Source organism: Panulirus ornatus, chromosome 28, assembly GCF_036320965.1.
Source record: "Panulirus ornatus isolate Po-2019 chromosome 28, ASM3632096v1, whole genome shotgun sequence".
Taxonomy (NCBI): domain Eukaryota; kingdom Metazoa; phylum Arthropoda; class Malacostraca; order Decapoda; family Palinuridae; genus Panulirus; species Panulirus ornatus.
In genome coordinates, this window is record NC_092251.1 from 17,060,032 (window position 1) to 17,083,662 (window position 23,631).

The window sequence follows — 23,631 nt, forward strand, 5'->3', positions numbered from 1 at the left end:
GGTGATGCTTGGTGGGTGATGGAAAATGGACTATGACAGTAGGGGTCAGGGAAGGTTGGCAGTAGTATGTGTCCCAAAGTCTCCCTCAGTCCCTTCGGGGTCACCAGTTTAGCGGATTGTTGGAGTGGTAAAACTGAGAAACGGCACAGAAACACATTAAACAACAGCAGTGCTTTATTTGATAGGATGTACAAGGTGAGGTAACAGAGGGCTGTGAGCTACTGGAGGTGCAGGGTTTTGGTGAAGAGTTAAAAGTAAAGAAGGTAGAGGAACATGAGACAGACTTGAAAGAGGGCCTGTGATGCTGGTGATGGTAGGCATCTGACGGGAGAAGTTTGTGTAAGCCTAGTCAATATGGAATTCCTGTAGGAAGTGTGGAGGTCCCTTTAAGGCCTGCTAAAGGTGAATGTTGGAGATGAGGCACCATGATGAAACCTGCCAGGAAGATGAAAACATCTGGAGTCATGTTGGGACATCTACTGATTGAGACACCAAAGGCTGGCTTGAGTCTGGAGTTACATTACCATGACTTTAGGTGCTGAAGTGGTGTACTTGTCTAGTAGTAAGTCAACTGCCTGACTGTTTTGCAGCAGTGATACCTAGGTATGTAAGAGGTGATGAGGTCAGGTTGTGAGGGCTAGTTATTTCCAAAGGCAGTTAAAGATGTTAAAGCTGAATGTCTCAAGCTTCTGACCTTTCTCCATGCTGGTGGACATGAGGTTAAGTCTGTAAGAGCAGCACTTCTAATGGAAAGGGTCCGGTCAAATATGATTACAGCAGCAGCTTTTGATCTGCTATCACCAACATCAAGTGTGGGTATCAGGGATTAATACTGCAGGTGTATATGTGTAGGATGGGTCAGGGTCAGGTGAAGTCACAGGCTGTTTTCTGTTACCCAGTCAAGGCATCATCATAAAGATGACAATTGTAGGCAGACAGTAGGGGCACTACAAAAATAATGAAAACCCTTAGAAAAGTCAAAAATCTTGAGTCTGAACACTCAAAATACATCAAGAGCAGCTCTCTTTGTTTATAGTTACTTGAATAGTTAGAGCACTGTACCCACATATGCTCGTATCCAATCAGCACCATGTACTCTTCTGTGCTAGTACATTACAAATTTTGCTGTGCTTATAAAGCATGCAAATTCTTGCTGACTTGCCAGTTTTTTTATATTATTGTGACTATTTTTTATCTTTCATGTCTGGAAGAAGGCCTGCAAGTTCTAATGCTGCTAGTATGGCATCTAAAGTGCCAAGGAATTGCTTCTCCTTGGATGTAAAAGTACAAGTTTTGAGGCAGTTGGAAGCTTGAGAGTGTCAGTTTGATGTCTGTGATACTTTCAAATTGGCTTCATCGACATTTAGAACTATTGTTAAGAATGCAGACAAGATAAAGACTTCTTCCATGATGAACACAAAGTGACCTATTCAAGGAACATTTGGTTGGAGAAATGGGAGGATGAGGTAAACAAGTCTAGTGTAAGTGATGGGTTTGGTGGTGGATTGAACATCAGCTGTTGAGGAATGCTTGGTAGCACACTCAGTGCATTTTAACACACCCTTCAACTTCTCTAATCACCCCCATTCTCACTCCAAATCTGCATTCTCACTCCAAATTTGAAGATATTATGTAATTCAAAGTTGAAGGGATACAGTTTTGCTCATTTATACTTATTGCTCAGTTTTGTGGTTAGACATTAGCTGTTCAGTAGCATCCGGGAGTGCCGTGGCTAGTGTTCCTAAAGAAACTAATGGAAGCATCACCTCCACACCATGTACCACAATCTACCTTACTAACATCTCCATCATCACCACTACCACAATTACCACCACCTAAATCACATTCTTTTTTTGTAAAAATATGTTAGTGTAATAATCTGTGTTTATTGATAACTGTAACTCTCATTTACAGTACTGTGAATATCTTATAGGTAAGAGAATAATGTCATCAGGATATATGCAGTGGTATAAAGACCCAGTGGAGACATATTTGCCTTAGTGCTCCATTTTCCAAGAACATATCCTGAATGCTTATTTGGGGTATTAATGTATCTGAAAATGTTGTAAATAGAGTGTGATGAATAAGTGAAAATTATGTGAATAAGTTGTATGTTAAAAACTAATGGTTAAAGTTGATATATGACTATTTTTATATTTTGACAAACCTCCATACAATGGCATCATTAAATTTTTTGGCTCTCATGATGTAAAGTTTATTTGTGGTGACTAAACATCTGAATCATACTCTATCTTTGGCCTAATAGAGGATGTGAACTGCTTGCTGAACTTTTTCTTATCCCTATAAAGTCATCAAAAAAATTGTTGATGCCCTTGTGTTTGATGGGATTTAAAATGAACATTGTTACACCAGTTGTATAGGTATAGTTGGTACTTCTGATTCTTTGATGTATTTATTGTACATTTTAAAATCCCATCTTCATACTATGTTCTTTGACTTGAATATCTGAAATAGCATCAGAAAAACATTTATTTATTGAAATGGGACAGATAAGTGTAATTCACTGGTTTGTTAATGCTCTTTTTAAGAAGTATTTTCACTCCACTTATGATATTAAAAGAAATGATAAGACAACACAATTGAAGTACAGTGATTACACTGAAGTGTGACTGCAGTGTTTGTGTTTTGAAATGTGAGTTTTAGAGCTGAGCCTGATTTTCCGAGTATTCTTTTATTGTATATTTTTTTCTTAATGTATTTATGCATTCCTTGTTTTTTTTTTTTACATGCATATGAACACTTTCACTGAAGCAATACTAATATCCACTACAAAATCTGTATTGGGGATATCCACAGATATTCTCAAAGAAATAACTCCATAAGTTTGTTGGTATAGTTAATCTGAACATTATTTTAGACAGAATTGTCTAAAGCTCAGCTTTTTGAAACATTGTGTACTGGTGCTACATTATTACCTAAAGCTCAGCCTTTGGAAAGATTGTGTATAAGTGCTACATACCCATTAATTTTTGCTTCTTCACTTCCAGGCAGTATTGTCAGACATACATAGTAAAATGTATTGTATTTTTAAAAAGAGTTTTTGTCACAAACAACTATAGGTAGTAAAGGTTTTCTTCATTATATCTCTTATGTTGTAAAAGTTTCATAGCTTCACAGATCATTTTGTAATGAGAGGGCATAGATCACTTACAGGCCTTTGTGAGACCTTGATCAGTTTATAGTAAAACTTTTAGCTGTTACATCTGATGATTGTGTGAGGGATACCACTTCAGGCATTAACCCTTAAATGGCAGTCATGGTCTGGTAATTTCATCACAGATTAAGAAACACTCAGTGAATACCTTGTGAAGGCTTTGGGGTCTTCACCCCCACAGCTTGGGTTGGGCTCAGGGTGATGTAATGTGTCATTAGTTGACCTAGATGTTGGAAGCCGCAGCCCTCAGGCCTACATATCCCTTACAGCCTGGCTGGTCTGATACATTTTGTAGGTACTTGCTCAATGGGCACTTGAACTTCTCTGCTATGTATCCCATGCTGTTTCTGATGGTAGCTGGGAAGGTATTGAAAAGTCTTGGGCCTTGGATGCTTAAAGTGTTCTCTCTTTTTGTGCATATTGCTTCTTTGGATTTTAGAGGTAGTACTTTACAGTCTTAATGTATTTGGCAACTCTTAGTGCAGTATTAGAGGAAGATGTGGAAGTATTTAGTTTTATTCATCTTTTTTTTTCTTACTGTACTCTTATTTCAAACAGGCACAGTACTGATGATAAAAAACATCACCAATTGTGTTTTTCATAGACAACAACTAAAATGGGTGGGAGCAAGGGGCTGGACCCCCTCTCCTTGTATTTCAAATTCTAGAAGATAAACCAGAAGGAGCCAAGCAAGGAGTGTTCAACCCCTTTGAAGGCTTAGGCTGGGGTGTCTAAATGGGTGTGGATGTAACCAAGATGAGAAGGAAGGAGAAATAAGTTGTATGTTTGAGGAAAGAAACCTGGATGTTCTGGTTCTAAGTGTAACAAAGCTCAAGAGTAAAGAGGAAGAGTGATTTGGTATTGTCTTAGGAGTAAAGTCTGTGGTTGGATAGAGGACATTTACTGCTGAAGCAGGAGTTGTGGCAGTCTGTGTAAGAGTGTAAGGAACTGAGTTCCTCACTGATTTGGGTAAAAATGAAAAGGAGTAAAGTCTGTGGTTGGATAGAGGACATTTACTGCTGAAGCAGGAGTTGTGGCAGTCTGTGTAAGAGTGTAAGGAACTGAGTTCCTCACTGATTTGGGTAAAAATGAAAGTGGATAATAATTCAAGGGTAATTGTTAGTATTTGTGCTCCTAGCCATGAACAAAAAGATAATGAGAGTCAACTTTCATCCTGTTACTTTACATCCACCATTTCCAAAGTCTTTGAATCCCTCCTCAACTCTTATCTCTGATCACCATTATGGTTTCTATGAGGCAAGTTCCACTGGTGGATTTCTTTTATATCTTTTTAATGTCTGGTCATCATCCCTGAAAGATTTTGAGGAATTCTGTGTTGTTGTTCTTGACATATCCAAAGCGTTTGACAAGGTTTGGCATCAAGATTTTATCTCTAATCTCCCTTCTTTTTGCTTCTCTCCCTCACTGCTCCCTCACATCTAGCTTCCTCGCTGGCCGATCTGTCTCCTTGGTTGTTAATGAATCAACCTCTTCCCTTTTCTCCATCAGTGGTGATGCCCTGTAAGGTTCAGTCCTGTTCCTTACACTTTTTCTCTTTTATCAACAATTTTCTCTCTTTCACAAATAACCAAATACACTCATATGCTGACAATATTACAATGTAATCCTCCACATCCTTCAATTCTGCTCCTTCTTCTCTCGCTTGATCTGCATCTCACCTCAACACAACTTCCTTGATAAAGTCAGACTTGGACAAGATATTTCAGAGAGGTTAACAAAGTCTGGTTAAGTTTAATGCCTACCAAGACCTAGTTTCTATCCATTTCTCTATTGAAAAATCCTCACAACTGTCTTCTTTCCTTAGGCAGTTCTGTAATTCCATATCTTAACTCAGTGAACATACTTGGTATTACCATAACTTTCAATCTTTCTTGAAAACCCCACATTGTAGAGATAGCTAAGTCTGCCTTTAAGGAACTAGGAGTCCTATTTAGATGACGAAATTTCTTTTCTTCTGAACAGTTGCTGTGTTTATTCAACGGATTGGTTCATCCTTGTATGGGGTGTTGCTCTCACATCTCAGATGGTTCTAGCTGTGCATCCTTACTTGATAGAGTTGAGTCAGAAGCAGTCAGACAGATAAACTTTCTTTGGCTAACTTTACAACCTTTCTTTGACTACCTTTAGAACTTGACCTGCTTGCCCTACACTGCAATGTTGGTTCACTTTCCCTCTTCTGTATGTGTTACTTTGTATTAGCTCCTAAGAGCTGAGTGTTTGTGTGCCTTCACCCCTAGGTAGACCATGCAATACTTGGCAAGCTGCTGCATCCCATGATTACTGTGTGGCCTTCGCCAATTCAAGGGTGGGCCACTTTGATAATTGTTTCTTTAGCACACCTCAAAGGTTTGGAATCCTTGCCCTCTCATGTCTTTCCCAATAACTTTGACCTGGCTTATTTTGAAAGACAGGTTTTTCATTTCTTGAAAATTCTTAAATGCTTTCCCTTGTCTCTTCTTTATCCCCTTTCATAATCCTCTCTATATTTCAATTAAGGTCTGGGCTTGTGGACTTTTGTCTGTGACTGGAGTCTCCAACTTGAAAAAAAAATGTTTTGGAAGCAGCTGATTGAGTGTTTCAGCAGTTCTGATGCATCACTATTGTGAAAGAGAGTTGAATGTGTTTGATGATCACGTGGATTGGTATATGAAGTGAGAGAGTCATGGAGAGCAGTTCGGTAAAGAGAAAAGAGGTGGTGAAAGCCTTATGTAAGATGAAATGTTGCGAGGCAGCTGGAGTGGATGATTTTGCATTTGAACTTACGAAATGGGATGACTGTGTTGGTGATTGGTTGATTAGGATTTTCAGTGTATATATAGTTCATAGTGAGGTGCTTGAGGATTGGTGAAATTCATATATAGTACCACTGTATAAAGGCAAGGGGGAGAAATGTAAGTGTTCAAACTGCAGATGTATAAGTTTGCTGAGTGTACCTGATAAGTTGTATGGGAGCGTAGTAATTGAGAGGGTGAAGATATGTACTTATCATCAGATTGTGGAGAAATGATGTGGTTTCAGAAATGTGGTCAGGCGTTTGCTTTCAAGAATGTGTGTGAGAAATATGTAGTGAAACAGAAGGATTTGTGTGTGGTATCATTAAATTTTAGGGAGAATAAAAAGATGTTCTGGAAGGAGGTAAATAAAGTGCGTAAGACAAGGGAGCAAATGGGAACTTCAGTGAAGGGCGCAAATGGGGAGGTGATAACAAGTAGTGGTGATGTGAGAAGGAGATGGAGTGAGTATTTTGAAGGTTTGTTGAATGTGTTTGATGATAGAGTGGCAGATATAGGGTGTTTTGGTTGAGGTGGTGTGCAAAGTGAGAGGGTTAGGGAAAATGATTTGGTAAACAGAGAAGAGGTAGTGAAAGCTTTGCGGAAGATGAAAGCCGGCAAGGCAGCAGGTTTGGATGGTATTGCAGTGGAATTTATTAAAAAAGGGGGTGACTGTATTGTTGACTGGTTGGTAAGGTTATTTAATGTATGTATGACTCATGGTGAGGTGCCTGAGGATTGGCGGAATGCGTGCATAGTGCCATTGTACAAAGGCAAAGGGGATAAGAGTGAGTGCTCAAATTACAGAGGTATAAGTTTGTTGAGTATTCCTGGTAAATTATATGGGAGGGTATTGATTGAGAGGGTGAAGGCATGTACAGAGCATCAGATTGGGGAAGAGCAGTGTGGTTTCAGAAGTGGTAGAGGATGTGTGGATCAGGTGTTTGCTTTGAAGAATGTATGTGAGAAATACTTAGAAAAGCAAATGGATTTGTATGTAGCATTTATGGATCTGGAGAAGGCATATGATAGAGTTGATAGAGATGCTCTGTGGAAGGTATTAAGAATATATGGTGTGGGAGGAAAGTTGTTAAAAGCAGTGAAAAGTTTTTATCGAGGATGTAAGGCATGTATACGTGTAGGAAGAGAGGAAAGTGATTGATTCTCAGTGAATGTAGGTTTGCGGCAGGGGTGTGTGATGTCTCCATGGTTGTTTAATTTGTTTATGGATGGGGTTGTTAGGGAGGTAAATGCAAGAGTTTTGGAAAGAGGGGCAAGTATGAAGTCTGTTGGGGATGAGAGAGCTTGGGAAGTGAGTCAGTTGTTGTTCGCTGATGATACAGCGCTGGTGGCTGATTCATGTGAGAAACTGCAGAAGCTGGTGACTGAGTTTGGTAAAGTGTGTGGAAGAAGAAAGTTAAGAGTAAATGTGAATAAGAGCAAGGTTATTAGGTAGAGTAGGGTTGAGGGTCAAGTCAATTGGGAGGTGAGTTTGAATGGAGAAAAACTGGAGGAAGTGAAGTGTTTTAGATATCTGGGAGTGGATCTGGCAGCGGATGGAACCATGGAAGCGGAAGTGGATCATAGGGTGGGGGAGGGGGCGAAAATTCTGGGGGCCTTGAAGAATGTGTGGAAGTCGAGAACATTATCTCGGAAAGCAAAAATGGGTATGTTTGAAGGAATAGTGGTTCCAATAATGTTGTATGGTTGCGAGGCGTGGGCTATGGATAGAGTTGTGCGCAGGAGGATGGATGTGCTGGAAATGAGATGTTTGAGGACAATGTGTGGTGTGAGGTGGTTTGATCGAGTGAGTAACGTAAGGGTAAGAGAGATGTGTGGAAATAAAAAGAGCGTGGTTGAGAGAGCAGAAGAGGGTGTTTTGAAGTGGTTTGGGCACATGGAGAGAATGAGTGAGGAAAGATTGACCAAGAGGATATATGTGTCGGAGGTGGAGGGAACGAGGAGAAGAGGGAGACCAAATTGGAGGTGGAAAGATGGAGTGAAAAAGATTTTGTGTGATTGGGGCCTGAACATGCAGGAGGGTGAAAGGAGGGCAAGGAATAGAGTGAATTGGAGCGATGTGGTATACCGGGGTTGACGTGCTGTCAGTGGATTGAATCAAGGCATGTGAAGCGTCTGGGGTAAACCATGGAAAGCTGTGTAGGTATGTATATTTGCGTGTGTGGACGTATGTATATACATGTGTATGGGGGGGGGGTTGGGCCATTTCTTTTGTCTGTTTCCTTGCGCTACCTCGCAAACGCGGGAGATAGCGACAAAGTATAATAAAGAATATAAAAAATAATCAATGGATTTGGAGAAAGCATATGATAGGGTTGGTAAAGATGCCTTGTGACAGGTCTTAAGGATATATGATGTGGGAGGAAAGGTTTTAGAAGCAGTGAGTCATTTTTATCAGGGATGTAAGGCATGTATATGAGTTGGAAAGGAGTAGAATGAGTGGCTCAAATTGAAGGTTGTTCTGTGGCAGGGGTGTGCGATGTCACCATGGCTGTTTGATTTTTTATGGTTGGGATGATGAGGGAGGTAAATGTAGGAATCTTGGAGAAATGGATGAGTATGCAACCTGTAGGGGATTAGGGAGCTTGGAAAGTGAGTCAGTTGTTGATTGTCATTGATACAGCTCTGGTGGCAGATTCAAGTGAGAAACTGCAAAAGTTGGTGACTTGATTTAGATAAGTGTGTAAATTGAGAAAGTTGAATGCAAATGTGAATAAAAGCAATGTTGTTAGGTTTAACATGGTTGAGAAAGAGGTTAGTTGCAGTTTGAGTTTGAGTGGAGAAAAATAAGAGGAAATGTAGTGTTTTAGATACTTAGGAGTGGAATGGTGATTAGAACCATGGAAGCAGAGGTGAACTATAGGGTGGACAAGAGGATGAAGGTTCTAGGAGCTCTTAGCTATGTGTGGAAAGAAAGGCCATGGTTTGGGAGAGTGACAATGGGTATATGTGAAGGTATAGTAGTCCCAGCAGTGTTACAATAGATGCAGGGCATGTATTGTAGATCATTATTTGCAAAGTGGGATGAATGTGCTGGAAATGAAATGTTTTTGAGGACAATATGTGGTGTGAGATGGTTTGATCAAGCAAGACATGAAAGTGTAATAGAGTTGTGTAGTAATATAAAGAGTGTGGTTTAGAAAGCTGAAAAAGGAATGATGCATTGGTTTGGTCATATGGTGAAAATAAGTGAGGAGAGAATAACCAAGAGAATATAAGTGTCAGAAGTAGGAGGAAACAAGAAGAGGGAGACCAAATTAGAGATGGAAGAGTTGAGTGAAAAAGATTTTGAATGATTGGGGCCTGAACTTGAAGAAGGGTGAAAGGCTTGCACAGGATAGAGTGAATTGGAACCATGTGGTATACAGGAATCAACATAATGCAATGGAATGGCTCATGACATGTGAAGTGGGTGGGGTAAACCATGGAAAAGTTTGTGGGGCCTTGTTATAGATAAGGAGCAATGGTTTTGGTGCATTACACATGACAGCTTGAGAATGGATGTCAGCAATTGCAGCCTTTATATTGTCTGTTCCTGTTACTACCATGCTGATGTGGGAAAAGCATTTAATTATAAAAGAAAATATTTAGAAATATTACACTTGCTAAAATTCAGTATGAATTCATCTTGAACATTTGCCCTCTTCTACATCTGTGGAACTACCCTTTCCTCTCGTCAGTTATTGAACAATATCTGCTTGTTGTAGCAAGTGCCTCCTCACTTTCCTTCAGCATGCATGGGGAGATTGCATCAGAACCATGGGCACTGTATAAGTCAAAGTTGTTATGATAGCCTGATTATATTCTTTCTGAGACTTGATTCCCCTTCGACCTTGAAATACTGATGCATTATTGGGTTTCACAGTGAAAACACTGCTATCATTCAGCTGTTTATATATTTCCTTAGCCTCTTTAAGAATTCATCCCTCAAAGTCCCCTTAGTCCGATTACCTGCAGTTTAACTGACAGTTGGCTGCTGATGAATATATGTGAGTGTTTTGGATTGTCTTTTGCTTTGTCTCAATGCTCTTTTCAAAATCTTTTTTGCCTTAACTCTCATGAACTGGAATAGGGAAGACATTTTAAAAACACTGAGATATCTAGAGGTGAGGGTGAAGATTTGTAGAGGTTTTTAAAGAAGAAGAAATGATATTGGGGAGAAGAGAGTGGTGAGAGTAAGTGTGCTTGGAAAGGAGACATGTGTGAAGAAATGCCAGGAGAAATTGAGTTCAGAATGGCAAAAGTTGAGAGCAAATGAAGAGAGGGGAGTGGTTGAGGAATGAGGTGGGATGAAGAAGGAAAGTTGCTATTGAAAGAGAAAAGAGAGATATTTGGTCTATACTTACAAGGAAGGAGGGAAAATGATTGGGAAATGTGTGAGAGAAAATGTTAAGAGGTTAAGAGGGAGGTATAGTGGTTGAAAAAGAGGGAATGTTAGTGTGAGAGAGTATTATCAAACTTTAGGGAGAATAGAAAGATGTTTTAGTAGGAGATAAATAATGGGAACTTCAGTGAAGGGTGCAAATGGGGAGGTGATAACAAGTAGTGGTGATGTGAGAAGGAGATGGAGTGAGTATTTTGAAGGTTTGTTGAATGTGTTTGATGATAGAGTGGCAGATATAGGGTGTTTTGGTCGAGGTGGTGTGCAAAGTGAGAGGGTTAGGGAAAATGATTTGGTAAACAGAGAAGAGGTAATAAAAGCTTTGCAGAAGATGAAAGCCGGCAAGGCAGCAGGTTTGGATGGTATTGCAGTGGAATTTATTAAAAAAGGGGGTGACTGTATTATTGACTGGTTGGTAAGGTTATTTAATGTATGTATGACTCATGGTGATGTGCCTGAGGATTGGCGGAATGCGTGCATAGTGCCATTGTACAGAGGCAAAGGGGATAAGAGTGAGTGCTCAAATTACAGAGGTATAAGTTTATTGAGTATTCCTGGTAAATTATATGGGAGGGTATTGATTGAGAGGGTGAAGGCATGTACAGAGCATTGGATTGGGGAAGAGCAGTGTGGTTTCAGAAGTGGTAGAGGATGTGTGGATCAGGTGTTTGTATTTATGGATCTGGAGAAGGCATATGATAGAGTTGATAGAGATGCTCTGTGGAAGGTATTAAGAATATATGGTGTGGGAGGCAAGTTGTTAGAAGCAGTGAAATGTTTATATCGAGGATGTAAGGCATGTGTACGTGTAGGAAGAGAGGAAAGTGATTGGTTCTCAGTGAATGTAGGTTTGCGGCATGGGTGTGTGATGTCTCCATGGTTGTTTAATTTGTTTATGGATGGGGTTGTTAGGGAGGTGAATGCAAGAGTTTTGGAAAGAGGGGCAAGTATGAAGTCTGTTGGGGATGAGAGAGCTTGGGAAGTGAGTCAGTTGTTGTTCGCTGATGATACAGCGCTGGTGGCTGATTCATGTGAGACTCTGCAGAAGATGGTGACTGAGTTTGGTAAAGTGTGTGAAAGAAGAAAGTTAAGAGTAAATGTGAATAAGAGCAAGGTAATTAGGTACAGTAGGGTTGAGGGTCAAGTCAATTGGGAGGTAAGTTTGAATGGAGAAAAACTGGAGGAAGTGAAGTGTTTTAGATATCTGGGAGTGGATCTGGCAGCGGATGGAACCATGGAAGCGGAAGTGGATCATAGGGTGGGGGAGGGGGCGAAAATCCTGGGAGCCTTGAAGAATGTGTGGTCGAGAACATTATCCCGGAAAGCAAAAATGGGTATGTTTGAAGGAATAGTGGTTCCAACAATGTTGTATGGTTGCGAGGCGTGGGCTATGGATAGAGTTGTGCACAGGAGGATGGATGTGCTGGAAATGAGATGTTTAAGGACAATGTGTGGTGTGAGGTGGTTTGATCGAGTAAGTAACGCAAGGGTAAGAGAGATGTGTGGAAATAAAAAGAGTGTGGTTGAGAGAGCAGAAGAGGGTGTTTTGAAATGTTTTGGGCACATGGAGAGAATGAGTGAGGAAAGATTGACCAAGAGGATATATGTGTCGGAGGTGGAGTGAACGAGAAGTGGGAGACCAAATTGGAGGTGGAAAGATGGAGTGAAAAAGATTTTGTGTGATCGGGGCCTGAACATGCAGGAGGGTGAAAGGAGGGCAAGGAATAGAGTGAATTGGATTGATGTGGTATACCAGGGTTGACGTGCTGTCAGTGGATTGAATCAAGGCATGTGAAGCGTCTGGGGTAAACCATGGAAAGCTGTGTAGGTATGTGTATTTGCGTGTGTGGACATATGTATATACATGTGTATGGGGATGGGTTGGGCCATTTCTTTCGTCTGTTTCCTTGCGCTACCTCGCAAACGCGGGAGACAGTGACAAAGCAAAAAAAAAAAAAAAAAAAAAATTGTGTGCAAAAGTTAAGGGAACAAATGGGAGCATCAGTGAAGAGGGCAAAAGGGGAAGTGATAAAAGGTAGTGATGGAGTGCGTATTTTGAAGGATTGTTGAATGTGTTTGATTATAGAGTGGCAGACATAGAGTGTTTCATTCAGGATGGCATGTGAAGTGAGAGTCATGGAGAGTGGTTTGATGAAGAGAGAAGAGGAGGTGAAAGCCTTTCAGAAGATGAATTACAGCAAGGCGGCATTAATAGATGGTACTGTAGTTGAATTTATTAAGAAAGGGGGTGACTGTTGTTGATTGCTTGTTAAGGATATTCATTGTATGTATGGATCATGGGGAGGTGCTTTAGGATTGGCTGGATACATGTTAAGAGCCTTTGTATAAAGGCAAAGGGGATAAATGTGGGTGTTCAAACTACAGATGCATAAGTTTGTTGAGTATACCTGGTAAATGGTATGGTAGGGTATTGTTTGACAGGGTGAGGGCATGTACAGAGCTTCAGATTAGGGAGGAACAGTGTAGTTTCAGAAGTGGTAGAGGATATGTGGATCAGGTGCTTTGAAGAATGTGTGTGAGAAATACTTAGAAAAACAGATGGATTTGTATGTGGCATTTATGGATCTGGAGAAGGCATATGATAGGGTTGATAGAGATGCTTTGTAGAAGGTCTCAAGAATATATGATGTGGTAGGTAAGCTGTTACGAGCAGTGAGAAATTTTTATCAAGGGTGTAAAGCATGTGTATGAGTGTGAAGAGAGCAGAGTGAATGCTTCCTGTAAAGGTCAGTCTGCAAGTAGGGATGTGTGATGTTATCATGGTTTAATTTGTTTATGGATGGGGTGGTAATGGAAGTGAATGCAAGGGTCTGGAGAGAAGGGCGTGTCTAAAGTCTGTTTGGGATAAGGGGGCCTAGGAAGTAAATCAGTTGTTCGCCAGTGATACAGCACTGGTAGCTGATTCAAGTGAGAAACTGTGGAAGTTGGTGACTGAGTTTAGCAAAGTGTGTGAAAGGAGAAAGTTGAGAGTAAATGTGAATAAGAGCAAGGTTATTAGATTCAGCAGGGTTGAGGGATAAGTTAGTTGGAATGTAAGTGTGAATGGAGAAAAATTGGAGGAAGTGAAGTGTTTTAGATATCTGGAAGTGGAACCATGGAAGTGGAAGTGAGTCAAAGGATGGGGGAGGTGGTGGAGGTTCTGGGAGTGATGAAGGATGTGATGAAAGAGAGAACGTTATCTAGGAGAGTAAAAATGGGTATGATTGAAGGAATAATAGTACAACAATATTATATGGTTGTGTGGCATGAGCTATAGATAGGGTTGTGTGGAAGAGGGTGGATGTGTTGGAAATTAAATGTTTGAGGACAATATATGATATGAGATGGTTTAATCAAGTAAGTAATGAAAGGGTAAGAGAGATGTGTGGAAATAAAACGAGTGTGATTGAGGGAGCAGAAGAGTGTGTAGAAATGTTTTGGACATGTGAAGAGAATGAGTGTGGAAAGGTTGACAAAGAGGATATATGTGTCAGAAATGGAGGAACATGGAGAATCTGAAGACCAATTTGGAGTTAGAAGGATGGAGTGAAAAAGATTTTGAGTCGGGGCCTGAACATGCAGGAGGGTGAAAGGAGGGCAAGGAATAGAGTGAATTGGATTGATGGGGTTTATACCAGGGTTGACGTGCTGTCAGTGGATTGAATCAAGGCATGTGAAGCGTCTGGGTAAACCATGGAAAGCTGTGTAGGTATGTGTATTTGCGTGTGTGGACATATGTATATACATGTGTATGGGGATGGGTTGGGCCATTTCTTTCGTCTGTTTCCTTGCGCTACCTCGCAAACGCGGGAGACAGTGACAAAGCAAAAAAAAAAAAAAAAAAAAATTGTGTGCAAAAGTTAAGGGAACAAATGGGAGCATCAGTGAAGAGGGCAAAAGGGGAAGTGATAAAAGGTAGTGATGGAGTGCGTATTTTGAAGGATTGTTGAATGTGTTTGATTATAGAGTGGCAGACATAGAGTGTTTCATTCAGGATGGCATGTGAAGTGAGAGTCATGGAGAGTGGTTTGATGAAGAGAGAGAGGAGGTGAAAGCCTTTCAGAAGATGAATTACAGCAAGGCGGCATTAATAGATGGTACTGTAGTTGAAATTTATTAAGAAAGGGGGTGACTGTTGTTGATTGCTTGTTAAGGATATTCATTGTATGTATGGATCATGGGGAGGTGCTTTAGGATTGGCTGGATACATGTTAAGAGCCTTTGTATAAAAGGCAAAGGGGATAAATGTGGGTGTTCAAACTACAGATGCATAAGTTTGTTGAGTATACCTGGTAAATGGTATGGTAGGGTATTGTTTGACAGGGTGAGGGCATGTACAGAGCTTCAGATTAGGGAGGAACAGTGTAGTTTCAGAAGTGGTAGAGGATATGTGGATCAGGTGCTTTGAAGAATGTGTGTGAGAAATACTTAGAAAAACAGATGGATTTGTATGTGGCATTTATGGATCTGGAGAAGGCATATGATAGGGTTGATAGAGATGCTTTGTAGAAGGTCTCAAGAATATATGATGTGGTAGGTAAGCTGTTACGAGCAGTGAGAAATTTTTATCAAGGGTGTAAAGCATGTGTATGAGTGTGAAGAGAGCAGAGTGAATGCTTCCTGTAAAGGTCAGTCTGCAATAGGGATGTGTGATGTTATCATGGTTTAATTTGTTTATGGATGGGGTGGTAATGGAAGTGAATGCAAGGGTCTGGAGAGAAGGGCGTGTCTAAAGTCTGTTTGGGATAAGGGGGCCTAGGAAGTAAATCAGTTGTTCGCCAGTGATACAGCACTGGTAGCTGATTCAAGTGAGAAACTGTGGAAGTTGGTGACTGAGTTTAGCAAAGTGTGTGAAAGGAGAAAGTTGAGAGTAAATGTGAATAAGAGCAAGGTTATTAGATTCAGCAGGGTTGAGGGATAAGTTAGTTGGAATGTAAGTGTGAATGGAGAAAAATTGGAGGAAGTGAAGTGTTTTAGATATCTGGAAGTGGAACCATGGAAGTGGAAGTGAGTCAAAGGATGGGGGAGGTGGTGGAGGTTCTGGGAGTGATGAAGGATGTGATGAAAGAGAGAACGTTATCTAGGAGAGTAAAAATGGGTATGATTGAAGGAATAATAGTACAACAATATTATATGGTTGTGTGGCATGAGCTATAGATAGGGTTGTGTGGAAGAGGGTGGATGTGTTGGAAATTAAATGTTTGAGGACAATATATGATATGAGATGGTTTAATCAAGTAAGTAATGAAAGGGTAAGAGAGATGTGTGGAAATAAAACGAGTGTGATTGAGGGAGCAGAAGAGTGTGTAGAAATGTTTTGGACATGTGAAGAGAATGAGTGTGGAAAGGTTGACAAAGAGGATATATGTGTCAGAAATGGAGGAACATGGAGAATCTGAAGACCAATTTGGAGTTAGAAGGATGGAGTGAAAAAGATTTTGAGCGATCGTGGCCTGAACATGGAGGAGAGTGAAAGGCGTGCAGTGGAATAGAGTGAATTGGAATGATGGGATATACTGGAGTCAGTATTTTGTCAATGGACTAAACCAGGGCATGTAAAGCAACTGGGACAAATCACGGAAAGATCTGTGGGTCCTGGTTGTGGATAGGGAGATGTGGTTTCAGTTCATTACACATGACAGCTCATGTATGGATGTGAGTGAATGTGACCTTTCTGGTGCTACCTTGCTGACGCAGGAGGTTGTGATCGTGCTGTTTCCTGTGGGGAGGTATGGCATCAGGAATGGATGAGGGAGAGCAAGTATGAATATATATCTGTGCATATTTGTATATGTTATTTTTATATTTATTATACTTTGTCGCTGTCTCCCGCGTTTGCGAGGTAGCGCAAGGAAACAGATGAAAGAAATGGCCCAACCCCCCCCATACACATGTATATACATACGCCCACACACGCAAATATACATACCTACACAGCTTTCCATGGTTTACCCCAGACGCTTCACATGCCTTGATTCAATCCACTGACAGCACGTCAACCCCGGTATACCACATCGCTCCAATTCACTCTATTCCTTGCCCTCCTTTCACCCTCCTGCATGTTCAGGCCCCGATCACACAAAATCTTTTTCACTCCATCTTTCCACCTCCAATTTGGTCTCCCTCTTCTCCTTGTTCCCTCCACCTCCGACACATATATCCTCTTGGTCAATCTTTCCTCACTCATCCTCTCCATATGCCCAAACCACTTCAAAACACCCTCTTCTGCTCTCTCAACCACGCTCTTTTTATTTCCACACATCTCTCTTACCCTTACGTTGCTCACTCGATCAAACCACCTCACACCACACATTGTCCTCAAACATCTCATTTCCAGCACATCCATCCTCCTGCGCACAACTCTATCCATAGCCCACGCCTCGCAACCATACAACATTGTTGGAACCACTATTCCTTCAAACATACCCATTTTTGCTTTCCGAGATAATGTTCTCGACTTCCACACATTCTTCAAGGCCCCCAGGATTTTCGCCCCCTCCCCCACCCTATGATCCACCTCCGCTTCCATGGTTCCATCCGCTGCCAGATCCACTCCCAGATATCTAAAACACTTCACTTCCTCCAGTTTTTCTCCATTCAAACTCACCTCCCAATTGACTTGACCCTCAACCCTACTGTACCTAATAACCTTGCTCTTATTCACATTTACTCTTAACTTTCTTCTTCCACACACTTTTCCAAACTCAGTCACCAGCTTCTGCAGTTTCTCACATGAATCAGCCACCAGTGCTGTATCATCAGCGAACAACAACTGACTCACTTCCCAAGCTCTCTCATCCCCAACAGACTTCATACTTGCCCCTCTTTCCAAAACTCTTGCATTTACCTCCCTAACAACCCCATCCATAAACTAATTAAACAACCATGGAGACATCACACACCCCTGCCGCAAACCTACATTCACTGACAACCAATCACTTTCCTCTCTTCCTACACGTACACATGCCTTACATCCTCGATAAAAACTTTTCACTGCTTCTAACAACTTTCCTCCCACACCATATATTCTTAATACCTTCCACAGAGCATCTCTATCAACTCTATCATATGCCTTCTCCAGAGTGGGTGAGAGAGCAGAAGAGGGTGTTTTGAAATGGTTTGGTCACATGGAGAGAATGAGTGAGGAAAGATTGACCAAGAGGTTATATGTGTCAGGTGGAGGGAACGAGGAGATGTGGGAGACCAAATTGGAGATGGAAAGATGGAGTGAAAAAGATTTTGAGTGATCGGGGCTTGAACATGCAGGAGGGTGAAAGGGGTGCAAGGAATTAAGTGAATTGGAATGATGTGGTATACTGGGGTCGACGTGCTGTCAATGGATTGAACCAGGGCATGTGAAGCGTTTGGGGTAAACCATGGAAAGCTCTGTGGGACCTGGATGTGGAAAGGGAGCTGTGGTTTCGGTGTATTATTATATGACAGCTAGAGACTGAGTGTGAACGAATGTGGCCTTTGTTGTCTTTTCCTAGCGCTACCTTGCGTACATGAGGGGGGAGGGGGTTGTTATATCATGTGTGGTATATATATGTATATGTCTGTGTGTGTATATATATGTATACGTTGAGATGTATGGGTATATATATTTGCATGTGTGGACGTGTATGTGGATGGGTTGGGCCATTCTTTCGTCTGTTTCCTTGCGCTACCTCGCTAACGTGGGAAACAGCAACAAAGCAAAATGAATAAAAAAAGATGTACATAAATGTGTATTTGGGTGGATGTGTCTTTCTTTGTATGTTTCCTGGCACTACCTCGCTGATGCGGAGAGTGGCGATCAAGAATGAAAGAAGCCACAAAAGATATCAAAACTCTAAAGGGCCTTGATATATAGGTATCTCATGGTCCTGTTGAGATTTCACCACATATGTCTGCAGCTACACTAGATAGTCTTCTTGAAATATTATCCAAGATGTTACCGGAAAATGGTGATGTGCCAAGGGAGTGGAAAAGGCGAAACCTTCAGCCTATCTACAAGAATGGGGACCAGGAGGAGATGAAGAACTACAGACCAGTCTTTCTGATGGCTTGTAAGGCAATGGAAAAGATAAGCATATTAAGCTAATGGATGACTTTATATAGAGAAGTTACCTAAGTGAGAGGCAACATAGTTTCAGGGAAAGGAGGCCATGTTCATGAGGTTCATAGAGTTCTGTGAGAAAGTGAGCTCTGTCTTATACAAAAGGGGAGGCTGGGTGGATATTTTGCATTTAGACTGCTAGAGGGTATGGATCAAGGAAAGACCTCAAAACAAATATCATATTGCAGGAAATAAGCTTCAGATTTATTATATGTATAAGAAGTGCAGTATAAGTTTGTTGAGTATTCCTGGTAAATTATATGGGAGGGTATTCATTGAGAGGATGAAGGCATGTACAGAGCATCAGATTGGGGAAGAGCAGTGTGGTTTCAGAAGTGGTAGAGGATGTGTGGATCAGGTGTTTGCTTTGAAGAATGTATGTGAGAAATACTTAGAAAAGCAAATGGATTTGTATGTAGCATTTATGGATCTGGAGAAGGCATATGATAGAGTTGATAGAGATGCTCTGTGGAAGGTATTAAGAATATATGGTGTGGGAGGCAAGTTGTTAGAAGCAGTGAAAAGTTTTTATCGAGGATGTAAGGCATGTGAACGTGTAGGAAGAGAGGAAAGTGATTGGTTGTCAGTGAATGTAGGTTTGCGGCAGGGGTGTTTGATGTCTCCATGGTTGTTTAATTTGTTTATGGATGGGGTTGTTAGGGAGGTGAATGCAAGAGTTTTGGAAAGAGGGGCAAGTATGAAGTCTGTTGGGGATGAGAGAGCTTGGGAAGTGAGTCAGTTGTTGTTCGCTGATGATACAGCGCTGGTGGCTGATTCATGTGAGAAACTGCAGAAGCTGGTGACTGAGTTTGGTAAAGTGTGTGAAAGAAGAAAGTTAAGAGTAAATGTGAATAAGCGCAAGGTTATTAGGTACAGTAGGGTTGAGGGTCAAGTCAATTGGGAGGTGAGTTTGAATGGAGAAAAACTGGAGGAAGTGAAGTGTTTTAGATATCTGGGAGTGGATCTGGCAGCGGATGGAACCATGGAAGCGGAAGTGGATCATAGGGTGGGGGAGGGGGCGAAAATTCTGGGAGCCTTGAAGAATGTGTGGAAGTCGAGAACATTATCTCGGAAAGCAAAAATGGGTATGTTTGAAGGAATAGTGGTTCCAACAATGTTGTATGGTTGCGAGGCGTGGGCTATGGATAGAGTTGTGTGCAGGAGGATGGATGTGCTGGAAATGAGATGTTTGAGGACAATATGTGGTGTGAGGTGGTTTGATCGAGTAAGTAACGTAAGGGTAAGAGAGATGTGTGGAAATAAAAAGAGCGTGGTTGAGAGAGCAGAAGAGGGTGTTTTGAAATGGTTTGGGCACATGGAGAGAATGAGTGAGGAAAGATTGACCAAGAGGATATATGTGTCGGAGGTGGAGGGAACGAGGAGAAGAGGGAGACCAAATTGGAGGTGGAAAGATGGAGTGAAAAAGATTTTGTGTGATCGGGGCCTGAACATGCAAGAGGGTGAAAGGAGGGCAAGGAATAGAGTGAATTGGAGCGATGTGGTATACCGGGGTTGACGTGCTGTCAGTGGATTGAATCGGGGCATGTGAAGCGTCTGGGGTAAACCATGGAAAGCTGTGTAGGTATGTATATTTTGCGTGTGTGGACGTATGTATATACATGTGTATGGGGGTGGGTTGGGCCATTTATTTCGTCTGTTTCCTTGCGCTACCTCACAAACGCGGGAGACAGCAAAAAAAAAAAAAAAAAAAAAAAAAAAAGAAGTGCAGTAGTAGGAAGAGAGGAAAGTGACTGGTTCTGAGTGAATGTCAGTTTGCGGCAGGGGTGCGTGATGTCTCCATGGTTGTTTAATTTGTTTATGGATGGGGTGGTTAGGGAGATGGATGCAAGAGTTTTGGAAAGAGGGGCAAGTATGCAGTCTGTTGTGGATGAGGGGCCTTGGGAAGTGAGTCAGTTGTTGTTCGCTGATGATACAGCGCTAGTGGCTGATTCAGGTGAGAAACTGCAGAAGTTGGTGACTGAATTTGGTAAAGTGTATGAAAGAAGAAAGTTGAAAGTAAATGTGAGTGAGAGCAAGGTTATTAGGTTTAGTAGGGTTGAGGGACAAGTCAATTGGGAGGTAAGTTTGAATGGAGAAAAACTGGAGGAAGTGAAGTGTTTTAGATATCTGGGAGAGGACTTAGCAGCAGATGGAACTATGGGAGTGAAAGTGAGTCACAGGGTGGGGGAGGGAGCAAAAGCTCTGGGAGCGCTGAAGAATGTGTGGAAGGTGAGAATGTTATTTCGGAGAGCAAAAATGAGTATGTTCGAAGGAATAGTGGTTCCAACAATGTTATATGGTTGCGAGTCATGGCCTATAGATAGGGTTGTGCAGAGGAGGGTGGATGTGTTGGAAATGAAATGTTTGAGGGTAATATGTGATATGACTTGGTTTGATCAAGTAACGAAAGTGTAAGAGAGATGTGTGGTTATAAAGAGTGTGGTTGAGAGAGCAGAAGAGGGTGTGTTGAAATTGTTTGGTCATATGGAGAGAATGAGTGAAGAAAGATTGACAAAGAGGATACATGTTTCAGAGGTGGAGGGCATGAGGAGAAGCAAGAGACTAAATTGGAGGTGGAAGGATGGAGTGAAAAAGATTTTGAGTCATCAGGGCCTGAACATACAGGAGGGTGAAAGGCATGCAAGGAGTAGAGTAAATTGGAACGATGTGGTGTACCGTGGTTGATGTGTTGACAATGGACTGAACCAGGGCATGTGAAACGTTTGGGTTAAACCTTGGAAAGTTTTATTGGGCCTGGATGTGGAAAGGGAGCTCTGGTTTCAGTGCATTACACATGACAGCTAGAGACTGAGTGTGAACAAATGTGAATTTTTTGTTCCTGGCGCTGCCTTGCTGGGGGGGGGGATTTCATGTGTGGTGGGGTGGCGACAGAATGGATGAAGACAGCAAGTATGGATATGTACATGTGTATATGTCTGTGTATGTATATGTATGTATACATTGGAATGTGTATGTATATGTGCATGTGTGGGCATTTATGTGTATACATGTGTATGTGGGTGGGTTGGGCCTTTTCCTTGTCTGTATCTTTGCACTACCTTGCTAATGTGGGAGATGGCAATTAAGTATTAGAAAATAGATAGAATAAAGAAGTGCAGTAGTTGCATGTCAATGTCTCCCATAACTTGCTGTTAGATTCTTACATTAGGAGAATAGTTTATTTATATTTATTTATTTTGCTTTGTCGCTGTCTCCCGCATTAGCAAGGTAGCGCAAGGAAACAGACGAAAGAATGGCCCAACCCACCCACATACACATGTATATACATACACATCCACACATGCAAATATACATACCTATACATCTCAATGTACACATATATATACACACACAGATATATACATATATACACATGTACATAATTCATACTGTCTGCCTTTATTTATTCCCATCGCCACCCCGCCACACATGGAATAACAACCCCCTCCCCCTCCTGTGTGTGAGGTAGCGTTAGGAAAAGACAACAGAGGTCCCATTTGTTCACACTCAATCTCTAGCCGTCATGTAATAATGCACCGAAACCACAGCTCCCTTTCCACATCCAGGCCCCACAGAACTTTCCATGGTTTACCCCAGACGCTTCACATGCCCTGGTTCAATCCATTGACAGCACGTCGACCCAGCTATACCACATCGTTTCAATTCACTCTATTCCTTGCACGCCTTTCACCCTCTTGCATGTTCAGGCCCCGATCACTCAAAATCTTTTTCACTCCATCTTTCCACCTCCAATTTGGTCTCCCACTTCTCCTCGTTTCCTCCACCTCCGACACATATATCCTCTTGGTCAATCTTTCCTCACTCATTCTCTCCATGTGACAAAACCGTTTCAAAACACCCTCTTCTGCTCTCTCAACCACGCTCTTTTTATTTCCACACATCTCTCTTACCCTTACATTACTTACTCGATCAAACCACCTCACACCACATATTGTCCTCAAACATCTCATTTCCAGCACATCCACCCTCCTGCACACAACTCTATCCATAGCCCACACCTTGCAACCATACAACATTGTTGGAACCACTATTCCTTCAAACATAGCAGCCATTTTTGCTTTCGGAGATAATGTTCTTGACTTCCAAACATTTTTCAAGGCTCCTAGAATTTTCACCCCCTCCCCCATCCTGTGATTCACTTCCGCTTCCATGGTTCCATCCGCTGCCAGATCCACTCCCAGATATCTAAAACACTTCACTTCCTCCAGTTTTTCTCCATTCAAACTTAACCTCCCAATTGACTTGACCCTCAACCCTATTGTATCTAATAACCTTGCTCTTATTCACATGTACTCTTAACTTTCTTCTTCCACACACTTTACCAAACTCAGTCACCAGCTTCTTCAGTTTCTCACATGAATAAGCCACCAGCGCTGTATCATCAGCGAACAACAACTGACTCACTTCCCAAGCTCTCTCATCCACAACAGACTTCATACTTGCTCCTCTTTCCAAAACTCTTGCATTCACCTCCCTAACAACCCCATCCATAAACAAATTAAACAACCATGGAGACATCACACACCCCTGCCGCAAACCTACATTCACTGAGAACCAATCACTTTTCTCTCTTCCTACACGTACACATGCTTTTTTCCTTGATAAAAACTTTTCACTGCTTTTAACAACTTGCCTCCCCCACCATATATTCTTAATACCTTCCACAGAGCATCTCTATCAACTCTATCATATGCCTTCTCCAGATCCATAAATGCTACATACAAATCCATTTGTTTTTCTAAGTATTTCTCACATACATTCTTCAAAGCAAACACCTGGTCCACACATCCTTTACCACTTCTGAAACCACACTGCTCTTCCCCATTCTGATGCTCTGTACATGCCTTCACCCTCTCAATCAATACCCTCCCATATAATTTACCAGGAATACTCAACAAACTTATACCTCTGTAATTTGAGCACTCACTCTTATCCCCTTTGCCTTTGTACAATGGCACTATGCAAACATTCGGCCAATCCTCAGGCACCTCACCGTGAATCATACATACATTAAATAACCTTACCATACAGTCAATAATACAGTCACCCCCTTTTTTAATAAGTTCCACTGCAATACCATCCAAACCTACTGCCTTGCCGGCTTTCATCTTCTGCAAAGCTTTTACTACCTCTTTGTTTACCA

General features: G+C 41.5%; 1 protein-coding gene across 10 annotated transcripts in view; it reads left to right on the plus strand.

Annotated features, from left to right (window-relative positions):
* The window catches only part of LOC139757869 (uncharacterized), a 283,058-nt gene that overhangs the window by 67,117 nt on the left and 192,310 nt on the right, over positions 1-23,631 (plus strand). For 2 of the 10 annotated variants that reach the window (XM_071678788.1, XM_071678783.1), the window contains exon 3: positions 1,212-1,466. The exons of 5 other annotated variants lie outside the window; for them this stretch is intronic. The gene's annotated coding sequence lies outside the window, so the exon portion shown is untranslated. Of the gene's footprint in view, positions 1-1,211; positions 1,482-23,631 lie in introns of all 10 variants that reach the window. 3 more of the 10 variants (XM_071678787.1, XM_071678781.1, XM_071678782.1) reach the window with 2 other exon arrangements.